Source organism: Abrus precatorius, unplaced genomic scaffold (assembly GCF_003935025.1).
Source record: "Abrus precatorius isolate BTA unplaced genomic scaffold, Abrus_2018 Scaffold8, whole genome shotgun sequence".
NCBI lineage: Eukaryota > Viridiplantae > Streptophyta > Magnoliopsida > Fabales > Fabaceae > Abrus > Abrus precatorius.
The window spans coordinates 14,291,944-14,307,002 of NW_020874428.1; the positions used below are offsets into that span (position 1 = coordinate 14,291,944).

At 26.9% G+C, this 15,059-nt stretch overlaps 1 pseudogene; it reads right to left on the reverse strand.

The window, feature by feature from the left end:
• Positions 1-13,282: 13,282 nt before the first annotated feature.
• LOC113846346 lies at positions 13,283-14,575 on the reverse strand (annotated as a pseudogene).
• Between the last annotated feature and the right edge of the window lie 484 nt (positions 14,576-15,059).

Here is a 15,059-nt window from a genome sequence, read left to right on the forward strand (position 1 = left end):
ACAATGGATGCTAGTAGTTACGATGGTGGAGGTGATTGAGAGTGGTGGTCAGAGAAAAAAAATTATGTTATTCTAATATTCACATGTTATTTAACGAGAAAAAATAATATCGTTATAATAAAAAATGTTAGTTAAATTCAAATATTTGATATTTGACAAAGTTGAAAACTCAAAATACTTTTTAAAAAATCAGTTTTTTAATAATATATTTTTGAATATTTATACTAAACATAAGAATTCAATATTTTTAACTTAAAATTTTTATCTCTTAAAAAATTGATTTTACAATAATATATAAAAAATATCATAAATAAATATATAAATAAAAATAATGACATGACTTTTTATTTACTTTCGTATACGTTTTATTTTGGCCACCCTTAAACTAAAAGTAAAGGTATATAAAGATCATATGTATAGAGAGATTATGATTTTTCTATTATTTCAAATCTTAATCAACTTAAATATTAAGCAAAATAGACCGTCGCATCATTAAAAAACTAACTATATAATAATACTAATGCTTGTCATATCCAAAATAAATAAACAAATATATCTATTTACATATTATTTTAATAATTTTTTTATATATTATTTTATAAAATTAACATGAAATAAAATATGTACCTATTTATTATTTTAAAAACATGAAACTATTTAATGATTTTTTATTTAAAATCAGAAATATTTATAAAAATATATGACCAAAAAATTAAAATTACTTAATTAATTCATCAATATTAATATTAATATAAAATAATTATACATACATACATATATATATATATATTATTTTTATATTAAATTCTAAAAATATTTATAATATTAAACTGTCAATCTAATAATTTATATATTAAATATATATAAATAATAAATAAATATTTCATTAATATAAATGTAATAAATAAAAATATAAAATATCATTAATATAGTTTAAAAATTATTTTATGATTAAAATAAAACTTAATAATTATATATTATAACTAATAATATAATAAGCATCTAATAATTGCGTTAAAGCTTTTTTAATATATTTATCAAACCAAAAGCTCTTTTAATATATAGTATACAATAAATATATATAAGAAAATATCGTTGGAAGAGAAAAATAAATTTAAAAGTTGGGTAAAGAGAAAGGTGGGGTCCAATTTAGAAAGAGAGGGTAATCATGTGGTGGGCGGGGAGGGGCAAAAGGTTTACTCGTGATGCCCATAATCAATGACCTAACCTTAAAAATTAACAATTCTCTATTCGCCACGTGTTCCTTGTGAGTCATCAAGATGAATCCCAAACAACATCATCCACGTGCTAACTTCTTTTACTTTTACGTAATCCACAGCAGCATCTAAATGCTCACACGTGCGCCCCGAGTTGATAGTCCCTTAAATCTTCAAATATTATTCTCAACATATAATTATTTTAAAAATATAAAAATAAAAAACTAAAGCAATATCATAGTATAGAAGATAAATTAACAGTATTTACTACATTTTTTGAGGACTTTCTCCTTTAATGTTGGAGAAATCATTTTGTCGCATCTCTTTTCTTGTAAAGAGTTCACTTGTGTCTTTAAACTTATAGAATTGTGTTGGAAACAATAATGTAGGGTATTACAAGTTCAAGTAATGTGTCTTTAAACCCTAAAGAGACTATCTCATTTTCCTTAAAGTAGCCATAACCCTAAATTAAGATCAAGTAAATATATTATGAATGGAATTGAAAATAAAAATAAAAATTCTACCATGATTTATTGTCACCAATATTTAATATAAAAAAACTCAGAGAATTTAGTACAAGAAACAGTAAGTTGCTTGATTTACCTTTCTTAAATCATGTAAAATTTTTGTTTGAAATCATATTTTGATGACACCCGGATCACTGCTAGTAAAAAATGATTATAACATTTGAGTTAGTAGATTTGAATCAGAAAAATACATTAATCATGGGAGTATTTTTTTTTATTTTAAAAATAAACTAATACGATGCAGTTTGAACCTGTGATCCTCAAAATTCATCATTATGTTTCCAATTTTTAATAGGGCTTAATTAACTTTAATTTTTTAATTAGTTTGCACTGTGTGTATTTTAATTTTTAATAATTTTTGTTTAAAAATTATACTAATGAAAGAATCTAATTTCAACCTATTAAGTGTATGACTTGCTTTAGCGATATTAATTATTATACACAAACTCTGTACCATTTAAATTCTGTGCACTTCAATGAATTCTTACAAGAGTACAAAACAATAAAAATACTCTTCTATGGTTCCTTAAATCTCAATTGATAAATGGTGTTATTGATGTGTTTCGTACTGAACCAACCATATCAGCATTCAGACAAGAAAAGATTGTCACTGAGACAATCTAACACTTGATGGCACTTTTGTTAGAGAAAAAACTGGCTTAAATATATATTTTTTTTAATCTTTTCTCGTATTTTCTTTTCAATCTGTATCATTTATTTTTAGACTTGGTTTATTGTTTTAATTTTTATCTATTATAGCAGATTATAGGATAATAAGAGACAAATAAAAACCAAAAACGAAAAATGAATATTAATAAAGACTAAAAAAAGTAAAACTAAAATGACAAAGAAAAGTAAAGACTAAAAATAAAAACATTAGAAAAATATAACTACACCTCAGCCGTTTCTCTTAGTTTTAAAGTTCACATTGTCCACCTCACATCTATTCTTTTTTCTTACAGGAAGGACCACGAGAGAGTGACTGTAATTAAGCTCTCGTAAAAGTAATTTGGGGGATTTTTTTTTTTTAAATAATTTCTTTTTATTTTTTATTTTATATCAACTTAATCTTAAATAACACTATTTCTCATAAAAAATAGTTATGGTCTAAAATTACTAATTTTTATTAAAAATAATTTAATAAAATAATTTCTACCAAATGAATAATTGCGAATTTAATTAATAATTTTGAGTTTAAATTCTGGATATATAATCATTTTAAATAAGTTATAAAGATATTATCATTCATAATTTGATTTAAATAAAAGTATCTGTTATAAAATGTGTGACTAAAAAATGAAAGCATAATTGCCTAAAATCTACTTTTCTTGCGACGAGCAGTGACATCCACTGTCGGTGGCTTGTTTTCACATGCCCATTGCATTTTGAAAACGTTTGTGTACCGGACACTTTAAAAACTAATTTGAAATTTTTCTTAATTTCAAGTTAAATAAAAAAATTATTTAAGAATTTGTTTGAGAATTTAAAAAGAGAGAGAAAGAAAAGATTTGAGAGATAAACAAAAAAAAAAAGGAAAAAAATTGTTAGAAAAAAAACAATTCTCTAATTTTAAAAAAAAAGAAGCAAAATCTATGTACCTTGATTATTAAGGGGGCATATAATATTTTTTTATGTATATTAAATTTAATTTTATATTTAAAAGTTTGAGAAAATTTTGTTTACTCAGCTGTCTTTAAATTTCTTCCCAGGTTTTTTCTTTGAACTATTAAAAATAACTGCAAATAAAACTGAGGCTTTTTTTATTTAAATATTGTAAATTTAAAAATAATTTCTTAAATTATAGGTTTTTTAAAACTATTTTCCTGTCTGGTGTGATTTAGTTCACGGGGCATACTATTTCGCCAAAATAGTTGGTAAAAATATTAATTTTTTTTAAAAAATAATCAATTTCGCCACTAAAAGTGAGAAATAACCAGATCATGACACGTGTAAGCATCTGGAAAGTTTCACAGTATTAATGGCGAAATTAATGAGTTGTTTCGCCATGAAAAGTAAGAAATTTGGAGATGGTGACATGTGTCACGATCTTAACCAGTTTCGCCATTAAAAGTGAGAAACTCTTAGATGGTAACACGTGTCACGATCTTAGTTAATTTTGTCATAAAAATTGCACAACTTACAAAAAGTTGACAAGTGTCACGATTTTGACCCATGAATTAAATATAAAATTTTTAAATTTACTTAGTAGATATTAATTAAAATTATATTGAAATTAAAAAAATAAATTATGAACATAATAACAGCAAATATTTTTTATATTTACATACAAATTACTAATGTAATGACAATACATAATTTATTTTCATTAATTTTAATAATATAATAAAAAAGATTTAATTTATTAATCAAACAAATTAAATTTAAAAATAAAATTACTAACATAATACTATAAAATAATTTTTATTTATATACAAATTTAAATTATATTTTAATTAAAAAATAAAATTACTAATATAATTCAGCATAATAGTTTTTATTAGTAGATATTAATTATAATTACATTAAAATTAAAAAATAAATTACTAACATAATACCAAAAAATATTTCTTACATTTATATACAAATTACTAACATAATCACAATACATAATTTATTTTCATTAATTTTAATAATATAATCAAACAAAATCTAATTTAAATTTACATGCAAATTAGATCATATTTAAAATAAAAATAAAATAACTAACATAATATTATAAAAAAATTTTATTTATATACAAATTTAAATTACATCTTAATTAAAAAAATAAAATTACTAACATAATTAAGCATAACAAATTTTATCAGTAGATGCTAATTATAATTACAGTAAAATTAAAAAAATTACTAACATAACACTAGAAAATATTTTTTATATTTATATACAAATTATTAACGTAATCACAATACATAATTTACTTTCATTAATTCTAAAAACATAATCAAATAAAATCTAATTTTTTTACATATAAATAATGACCACATTTAAAATAAAATAAAATTACTAAAATAATAATAATTTGTATGTAAATATTAAAAATATTTTCTTGTATGTTAGTATTTTTTTTTTTAATTTCATTGTAATCATAATTGATATCTAATGATAAAAATTATTATGCTTGATTATGTTAGTGATTTTAATTTTTTTTAATTAAGATGTAATTTAAAGTTGTATGTAAATAAAAAAATATTTTTAGGTATAATATTAGTTAATTTTGTTAGAATTATATTTAATTATAATGTGATTATAATTTTATAGTAAATTTAAAAATTTTATATTTACTTCACGTAATGGGTCAAAATCGTGCATTTGTCAACTTTCTGTAAGTTGTGCAATTTTTATGGTGAAATTAACTAAGATCGTGACACATGTCACCATCTAAGAGTTTCTCACTTTCTATGGCGAAATTGATTAAGATCGTGCACATGTCACTATCTCCGAGTTTCTCACTTTTCATGGCGAAACTGCTTATTAATTTCGCCATTAATACTATGAAACTTTCCAGATACTTACACATGTCATGATCTGGTTATTTCGCACTTTTAGTGGCGAAATTGGTTATTTTTAAAAAAAATCGCCAACTGTTTTGGTGAAATAGTATGTCACGTCAACCAAATTACCTCAGACAGAAAAATAATTTTAAAAAATCTATAATTTAAGAAATTGTTTTTAAATTTACAATATTTAAATAAAAAAGCCCAAAATTGATGCCCGTGTGAGGGATATAATCACACATGACTTTGATCACTTCTCCTCGCTGACCACTCGTACTGCATGCGTTAACCAAAAAGGTAACCCCAAAACAGCATAAGACATAAAGAAAGACCCTCTTAGAATGTAGTCCAGTCCAACAACACTAGGAAGATTATTATAAATTGATGGCTAATATATTGATTGCAAACGTCTTTAGTGACTGAAACTGTATTCATTTGCAGAAATTTAAATTTAGCCACTAAAAAATTTTGATCTCTATTTAACTATTACCTTTTTGTTTGCTATTTTAGTTACTAATATTATTATTTGTTATTTCAGTTACTAATTGTAACAACTTATTTCAGTTGCTAGTTGCAACTCCTTTTTTGGTTGCTAATTATAATTCCTTCTTTAGTGGCTAATTTGATTGCTATTATCGATTGCTATTTGGCTATATTCTACTATTAACATTTTAGTTGTTAATTTTGTTGCAGTTTTACATCTACCTTATTCGGTTGCAATTTTGGTGGCTAAACTACAACAAACATATGATACATCTAGATTTGGACATGGTAACATTTTATTTTATATTGATCCTTGTGACAATATTTGCAAATTGTAACACTATCATCTTTATCAGCATTATGAAACAACATGCATCCATCTTGACAACAATAAATCTTTATACAACTCAATCTCAAATTTGCTATTGATTTCTTAGCACGATAAATATTTGAAGCCATTCGATTTTCACTTGGCATGGCCTCACCCATAAATTGAACCATGTAATTAAAATATCCTTCTGACATGTTGTAGTCAGATTTTAATCTCAGAGTAAGTAAAGAAGCTAATAATTCTAAGTAAGTATCACGTCCATCTTATAACAGAGCTTGTACACTTGCCAACATGTCATAGAATTTTTTAGCATCTAGATTTGGATCTTCTTCAAAGTTTTATTCTCCTACTACAGGTTGTTATTTTATAATTTGACCAACTTTGAGACCAACATGATTTAAGATCATTTGCTCATATGGGTTGAATTCTTCCCTTCACTTATTCATACCCTAATATGATGCTTCCACCAAAGTAACCGGGCTTAGCATAATTCCTTCACCATGATTTATCTAATAGTAATAATTTTTCATGAATCCCTGTTCATAAAGGTGTACTATGATATCATCCACATAATAGAACCTTCTAGATTGACATTTCTTACAAGGACACCTTAATTGTTGATACTTTTGGAAGCTTTGCTGAGTAGTTGCAAATTCAATAAATTTATTAACTTCTTCTATAACGTCTCTATTTTTGTTATTTATTAATTTTATATTTTGTGTGAATTATTAATACATGTTGTTTGAAATTAAGAGAGTTTTGAGTGTGTGAGTTACAAGATTTCTCAATGTAACGAGATATGTCTTGCTATAGCAAAGAACTCTTACTGTAGCTAAAATAATAGAAAATAAAGGGAAAAAGATGTATGATTTTTTCGCTGTAGTAAGAGAAGGGCTCACTGTAGCGAGAAACTCTCGCTGTAACAAGAATGTTGCAAGTTGAAGGGTATTTAAGGGCTTTTAAGTTGAAAAACTTGGATTATAATCTAAGTCACGACCTTCTCCATTTCCTCTAACCTCTCTCCTCTTTCTTCTCAGAAAATCTTTGACAAAACTCCAATCTTTCTCCGATCCAAGCTTGGGAATTCACTCTTCTTGCTCTTTGATAAGTTCTTGAAACTTGATTCTCCATTCCCTTGGTTATTTTCTTATTTTTCACCTCTAAATAGGATCTCTTGTGATATTTTGGAAGAACCTAATGTTTTAAGCAAGATCAGTCATAAACCATTTACTAAACTTGCATTTCAAGGGAAGGAGAGCTCTATATTGTTACTAAAAACATGGTATATTTGTGCTTATAAAAATGTTGTAATGTAATGCATGATTGTGAATATATGTTGGATGAAAACATGTTTTTGTTGTATTTGAGGATGTGTATGATCTTTATTTTGAGCACACACACACACACACACACACACACACACACACACACACACACACATATATATATATATATATATGTATTTATGTTGTAAACTGAGTCTAGGGGTGATCCACCTTATATATATATATATATATGTGTGTGTGTGTGTGTGTGTGTGTATTTATGTTGTAAAATGAGTCTAGGGGTGATCCACCTCTAGCAATGTTTATTTGGTTTATGATATAGTTAATGAATTTGAATAAAATAGAGAGATGAAAGGATGAATAATAGGTTAGTAGAAAAATAATGAGTTTAGGCTATAATGACTAATGAAAGGAGTAGAGTCATAATGAAAAACATGAAAATGAGATGGGAAATTCGAAATGGAATGAGAAAGGAAAATGATAAGGACAAGTGTGGATAGTCAAAGATACATTAGGAGTGTGGAAGATAAAGGCGATTTGAAAAATCTCGGGAAAAAGAAGGTGATGGTTGCTCTTCTTGATTTGCGCATAACCACTTAGAGTAAGAGCACCATGGACCTCACACTCATTTCCTGACCGTATTTTTGCTAAAAAGGGCCAAGCTGACACACGTTGTATCTGTGCAACTGCGGTTATCTAGCAACTATCTATGCTAAGGAAAACTTTAAAAGATCCCAGGAGTAGTGAAGGTGTGAAATGAAAACTCCAAGTATTAAGAGACTGGAAGAGTAATAAGTTGAATAATTAATAATTGTTGCATGAATATGAATATGAGTTGTGTGGCATGATTGGTTATTGTATTACCTTCGCTTGTATTGTTGATATAATTGTGAATGTATGCTTAGTAATGAGAATAGAGACTCATCCTTACATAACTTTTCAGGAAACCAGGATGACAACACCCAGAGAGAGCATTAGACTTATAGATAACTCTGTAAAATGTAGGTTAAACTATGTATTTAATGAGTACTAGAGGACAAGTTATTTTAAGTTTGCTGTATATGTGGACGATATACCTAGGAATATTATTATGTTGGAAATGGAAATATATTACAGTATAGCTTTAGATTTTTCTATAAACAATATTATCCATCACACCCTATGTGTGTATCTTTATCAATGCATAGTTAGAACTCTGACAGCTCTAACTTACCTATTCATTTATCAAGATCATGACCTTTTTAGGAGGCCGACTTGAGTAACCTTTGAACGGGTTTTGGATGTGGAAGTTGTTGCAGACTCTGGGGATCTCTATCTTGGATCAGACAATGATCTCAATTTCGAAGACCTTTGCAGAGATAGAGAGATGGCATGGAGACGACTAGTATCGTCTTCAATCTTGTAGTTGATAGATTGCTCATTAGAACTTGTTATATTTTGTATATTGTAAATGTTATAAATGAGTCCTAATATATTTTGATGCTATATTTTGCAAATGTTAACCCCTTATAAATTTATGAAAACAATATATATTAATGTTATTTCATATTTCCTCTTAATTTGTTTAACTCCCATTACCTTGTTATCTAAATTTTATAAGTATGAGTAAATTAAATAAAGATTTTGTATTTCCACAATTTGTATTTTGTGAGTAAACGAACTTAATTTAAATTTTTCCTTCTAAATTCTGAAATCATTTTCCATACTAAATTAAATAAATGAGGATATTACACCTTCTACAAACTCATGTCTCAAATGTCTATTATAATCCATACATCTTTGATTTTATGGAATTTCCATTACTGCTAACTATAACAAATAAAAAATAGAGTTTGTAATCAAACCTATTAATCATCGCTCTCTACTAACATTCAACAATTTAATGAATCAAAGACATGCATAATCATAAATTACTCAACATACAACCAGTATACTGCATTAAATGAAGCAAGATCACAGTCTATTGAGCATTGCTCTCCACTAACAAACAATAATTTAATGTATCAAAGACATGCATAATCATAAATTACTCAACATACAACAAGCATCATGCTTTAAGTCAAGTAGGATTAAACCCTATTGAACATTGCTCTCTACTAACAAACAACAATTCAATATATCAAAGACAGGCATAATCATAAATTACTCAGCATACAACCATTATCCTACATTAATTCAAGCAAGATCATACCCTATTGAGCATTGCTCTCCACTAATAAACAATTTAATACATCAAAGACATGCATGATCATAAACTACTCAACATGCAACCAGCATTTTGCATTAAGTGAAGCAGGATCACACCCTGTTGAGCATTACTCTCCATTAAGAAATTACAATTTAATGCATCAAAGACACACATAATCATAAATTACTCAACATACAACCAACATCCTACATTAAGTTAAGTAGGATCACACCTATTAAGCATTGCTCTCTACTAACAAATAATAATTTAATGTAGCAAAGACAGACATAATCATAAATTACTTAGCATACAACCATCATCATACATTAAGTCAAGCAAGATCATACTCTATTTAACATTGCTCTCCACTAACAAACAACAATTTAATGCCTATTATAAATTTACTTTGTAAAAAAAGTAATTGAACTTCACAAAGTTGTAGCTTAATACCTGAACCTTAAGCTTTGTTAGTGTAATGTCAAAACCATTCTAAAGGTCTTTATTTGTTACCTCCTCATTTATCTCTTTAATTTTTGCTTGTCACAAGTAATTAAATTCGAAGAATAAGATTCATATTGGAATATATATATAATGAAGTTGTGAATCAATAAATTATTCACACCCATTTGAGATAAGAATGCTCACACGATCAAAGTATAGAAAAATGCAAGATGCTAAAGTAAGTAAAAAAAAATAGTATTAGAATATTAGCCATATTTACATTATTTGATAATATTTTTATAAAATTTAAATGGTTCAAATGTTAAATTATTGAAATGTACTATTATATCAAGTTATTAATTTAATACAACTACCTCTTACATAACAGTTTTTAAGAAAAATAGTGCATGTTCAAGTCAATTGATTTTTAAAATAAAATAAATGAATAACTTAGAAATTAAAATTACATTTATGAAATTTGTGATTAATTCTTGTCTAAGCATGATTTTACTACTTCCTAAGAATCAACTATGCAAATATGTAAATATCAATACCTCACCTTTATCTAAAAAATACTCTTTTTATCACATACCTTATAATTAAACAAGTTTTTTTTTTTATATATAATAAATGTACTAATAAAATTACTTTAACTTTTTAAAGAATCAAATAATTACAAAAAAAAAATTGTTACAAAATATATTGCTATCAGTTCTCTACCTATATATGCTAGAATTGTTTCTGTTGTTCTTCACGGTTCAAAAGATACAATATAAAATAAAGCTCTCCCAAAATACTTATACAATAATTATTTAGAAAACCTAATCAATAATTCAATAATTCTTGTTTCTTCACACTGAGCATTTCAATGGGAAACCAATTCTTTAAGGACTCAATATATATATATATATATAAAGATAGTGAAGCTCAATTATGATAAAACTCAAGCTTCAATGAAGCTTAAGATGTTCCCCAATAAAGTCTATTACAACTATATATACATGAATATAATTTAATTGTGTGAACTATCTTTTTTTGGAATATCATCAAGAAACTTATATAACATGACAGTACTCAACCTCCTCTTCCTTCTCTTCCAATATCTTCAGAAAATATTAGATGCACATTACGAATGTAATTCTAGAACCATAGAAGCTCAAAAACAAGATTTAAAAAGTGAAGTATAGACATATTCTCCACAAGCTCCTTACCTATGTAATGGTCAATTCTAAAAAATTTCCAATGAGTTCAAGCTTTTCACTTTAGCTAGTTAAAATAATAATACAACAAGAACCAAATATACCTAAATATTTGGTCTTTAGTGCGGTACTGCTTCAAACATTTTGTTAGCTTACTAGATGATTTCGAGTCATGACCGAATAGCTTTTCAACAATGACCCTTGTCCAGCCATTTTTTGAAGAAGCTTTGATACTAACACATCTCACCACATCCACAAATATGTTTGGAGGTATTGACAAATACATCCTAATCTTTGTTACCAAAGAGAAGCTCCTGGTGAGAAAATATAGACTTATCAAAACTCTTTGTGAAACTTTGATCTTTTACTAAGTAGGGAAGCTAAATTGCTTATGGGTTCACATTTCATTTTACATTTCATTTTCTTAGGAATGAAATATATGAAGAATATGAAAAATGAAGACCTTAAATCCTTTAATCCTTAAATTATAAGAACGATGGTGGAGTAATGTCCAAAGAAAGGGTATGGGTGTGGGTTTGAGAAAGCTATGGTAAGCATGAGATTGCAAAAGATCAAGAGGTAGGGTGTGAGTTTGGATATTTGAAACTTTTTATTTACTGAATAGTCTGAATTTTTTCAAAAACAAAATATTACAACAGAAAAGAACTTAGAGAGTAGTTCCACATCATTTTAAAAAGTGATTTAAACCCTACTAAGCACCGCTATTCAAAGTGAATATTTCTTAGAGAGTGGTTCATATAACGACTTTCCAAAGTATGAGTATGTACGAATTTGAAATTTATTTCTTTGTGAGTTTTTTTTATTACAAACTAAAATTAATTTATTGTTATGTTTAAATTTAAATTTGTATGTTTAATGTTCAAGATTTCTTTATTTTTATCATAAATTAAAATTAATTTTTAATCTCACGCATTCAAATTTGAGTTTGTATGTTGTGTTAACTAAACAATTGACATCTACATAAACCAAACACTGTTAAGTAGAGAAAAAGAATAAATTAGTAATATGATTCACAGTTAATAAAGAGAAAAAAAAAAAAGAGAATAAAGTGAATGGTGTGAACATCCATTTTTGCCCGAGATGCGAATTTTATTAAATAATAATAATAAAAAATATATATGTAAATACATAATGAAATTTAGAAATAGAAAAAGGGATAATTAAAAAGGACATATAATCAACAAAAATCATAAAGATATTTTATTCTGCAAGTTTTCATTTTTAATTTTAGTTAATTTAAAAAATATAGAATAGAATCAAGACAATTAATATGTGTAAATAATATACTTAATTTTCTTTTATTAGATACTAATCCTATTATAAAAGTGACTAACCTATATAGGACAAAATTTTCACACAAAAAATATGAAAAAAGACATAAATACTACCAGAAAAATATACAACTTTTAAACCCTTTTCTATTTGTCTATCTTTTATTGTAAATAGAAATATTGCTAATACTTTGTTAGCAAAATTGTTTCTTTACTTTTCCTTTTACTATTTTATTCTCTTTTTTTCTTTGTCTTTTTGTGTTTTTTTTGTTTGTTTGTTTGTGTTCCGTGTTGCTCTTTTTCTTGTTTCTATAGTTTCTTTTCAAAATATGCAAAAATAATAATAAATAAATAAACAAACATTTTTTAATGATTAACTCTTTTGTTTCAAAATAAAATATATTTTTTTTATCAAAATAAAATATATTTTTTTATCAAAATAAAATAATAAAAATTTATTTTCAAGTTATTAAGTCTTTGTTAGCTTTCAAATAAAAAAATAAAATTTTAAAAAAATTCTTTTTTATAAAATTGCTTTGATTTTTAAAATAAAAAATGACTTAAGATCAAAGATATTTTGAGGTTTTAAATCTTATTTTTGTCTATAATAATAACAACTTATACATGAGGTCTATTTTTAAAAATAAATAAAATAAAATAAAAAAATAATAAATTCAAAATAGAAAATAAAAAATAAAAAAACAAAAAATAAATATTTAAAGTCTATATTTAAAATTATTTACACTATTTAATATTGAAGTATCATTCATTTGAACAGACGAATAGAGTATTAATATTTTCTATATTCGTAACCAACTTCCAATCTAGAGTACCGCGCTGTGTAGCACAATAGTCTCAACAGTGAGTCCAGGACCAAAACCAAATAGTACACCCCAATCAAGTCCTTCGCCAGTTTTGGAATGTTCAGATTCTTTTTGAGTTTTTACTCATTTCATCCAAGATGAAAAACACGCAAACACTTGCCATATTACCATACTCGCTGAGGATGTGTCGACTAGCTCGCATTTTTTCTGGCTTTAAACTTAATTTGGCCTCAACTTCATCTAGAATTGCTCTTCCACCAGGATGTACTATCCAAAATATGGAGTTGTAATCAAAGATGTTTAATGGTTGAAAGGCTTCAACTAAAATTTTCTCAATATTGTTTGAAATAAGAGAAGGAACATCCCTACGGAGATTAAATGTCAACCCAGCTTCTCTAAGATGCAGTTCCAAGGCCCCCTCACTATCTGGGATGATTGTTTGTGCAGTCCATGCCAATTCAAACAAAGGTTTCTCAAACTTTGGATCTGGGTCTGAACCAATAATGACACCTGCTGCACCATCTCCAAATAGTGCTTGCCCCACAAGGTCATCAAGACAATCTTCACTTGGGCCACGAAAAATTAATCCAACAATTTCTGCACAAACCACTAACACACGAGCACCTTTGTTGTTTTCAGCCAAGTCTTTTGCCAAACGAAGTACCGTACCACCAGCAAAACATCCTTGTAGATATATCATATAACGCTTCACGTTTGGGCAAAGACCTAAGAGCTTTGTGAGTTGGTAGTCAGCACCAGGCATGTCTATACCACTTGAGGTGCAAAAAATGAGGTGGGTAATCTTGGACTTAGGTTGACCCCATTCTTTGATAGCCTTTGTTGCTGCCTCTTTTCCTAGCATTGGTACTTCCTTAACTAGGATGTCTTGCCTTGCATTCAATGATGGTGCCATATGCTCGCAAATATTGGGATTCTCCTTCAAGATCTCTTCTGTCAAGTGCATGCATCGCTTCTTAATCATTGACTTTTCACCTGAAAAATTATATGCAATTCTGTAATTACTTTTTGCATGCTATGTTCAGAATAAGAGTACAACTAAACAATATACAAAAACATAAATATAAGGGAATTAATGAATATCTGAGGTGTCTTACATATGCGCTTGAATTTATTTTTGAGAATAATCTTGTCCTCACTGTTTGTGATACGGAAATAGTAATCAGGGTAGGTACTTTGCTCCACATAGTTTGGAGGGACTGCAGTGCCAATTGCCAAGATTGTGGCAGGACCTTCTGCCCTTTGTGTCTTGTGGATCTCATTTACGGTCACCATCTTCCTTTCTTGAGTTGCAAAGTAGAAACAAGAGGAAAATATAAGTGTTAGGTTATCAAGGGAAGTGGATATAAATAGTGGTAGAAATAAGGAAAGACAATGATAAATAATTAATATATTGTGGCTAGACGTAAGGCACACCCTAACAAAAAGGCGACACTACAGCATGCATGTGTCCGTACCTTATTTATCATATGCCTACTCTTGTATTTCTGTGTCATTGTCTCCTCTTGGCAGTGCTCTACGTATGGAACGATTCAGAGGGGTGGGGGTAATGATAGGAATATATATTTAATTTACTTTTTACGTATTAAATGTAAACTATTTACCTTTTATTTTTTTTAAACTTAAATTTAATTGATACGAATTATATAATTTTGGTATCATTCGTAACTTTTCTTTACGGAATTCAACATAAAAATTTAACATTATATTATTATTTAACTTTCAGTTTGTCATAATTGTTTTAATATAATCTTCTGAT